Raw genomic sequence first — 992 nt, forward strand, 5'->3', positions numbered from 1 at the left:
CTGAAAAGACAGTCAAGCTCAGCCATGTTATACCCACAGTTCGTGTCTTCATCTGTCCTGTTGCATGAGCATAACGCAGGAAGCAGAATGCTGGCAGACCTAATGCCCACAAGGGGATGCTTTACAGGCTGCAACATTTGGGGAAGCTCGTTGAATCACTCTTGTCTGAGGGACCTGGAACCAATGAATAACAGGGGCCAAAGCCTCTGCTTGACTCAGTGTGCACAGGGCTGCTTGCAGGCAGCACGGTCAGGAAGCCTCCATGTCCACATCCTCCCCAACAACTGCACACCATTTTTCCTCAGCCAGGCTACTTCCCTTGACTGCAAGAGGAGCCCAGATAAAATGGATGTTCGGCTTGACCTCTTTGATGTCCTGAACATTCTGTAGCTCTTTGTTTTTCTCCAATCTGTTCATTATGAATTTAGCCTGGCGCTTCTGTTTGATCTCTTCAACTCTCTTCATTGCATCAATAGTTTGATTCCACGGCTCTCGCTGGTATTTCACAGGCTCATTTCTACGTTTTTCAGATTCAAATGAGTTGTTCACTGTGATCTCTTTGCCAGCTGCTTTACAGAAGGCTTTAGTCCACCTGACCTTTCGTGGGTCCCTCTTCTTCTTCTTCTTCTTCAAGTTTTTATGACACTTGGATTCGCAGAATCAGAACACCTTGCATTCCTTGCGGATGAACATCATGCCGTAGCCTGGGTTGATTGGCCCGGGGCAGAAATAACACTTCTCGATTCTCATGTTGACACTGCGTGGGACCCATCTTCCAGAGGCCCGATGAAGACTTCTTAAAAATAGAAAGTGATTAAATGAAGAGCTGTGAAAGACAAAGGACACCACCCACTGTCTAAGGAGAAACGTGTAGAGACAGCACAGAGAGATAAAACTACTAAGAGATTGAAGAAAAGGTATACCTAAACTATTTACACATTGACAAATTCTATTATCAAATTAGACAGATGAGACATATTCATGCTGGGCTG

The 992-nt window shown here is 45.4% G+C and overlaps 1 pseudogene; it reads right to left on the reverse strand.

Moving 5' to 3' along the window:
* Window positions 1-249: 249 nt before the first annotated feature.
* Window positions 250-750, reverse strand: LOC116915001 (annotated as a pseudogene).
* Between the last annotated feature and the right edge of the window lie 242 nt (window positions 751-992).

This window comes from Rattus rattus, chromosome 13 (genome assembly GCF_011064425.1).
Source record: "Rattus rattus isolate New Zealand chromosome 13, Rrattus_CSIRO_v1, whole genome shotgun sequence".
Taxonomy (NCBI): domain Eukaryota; kingdom Metazoa; phylum Chordata; class Mammalia; order Rodentia; family Muridae; genus Rattus; species Rattus rattus.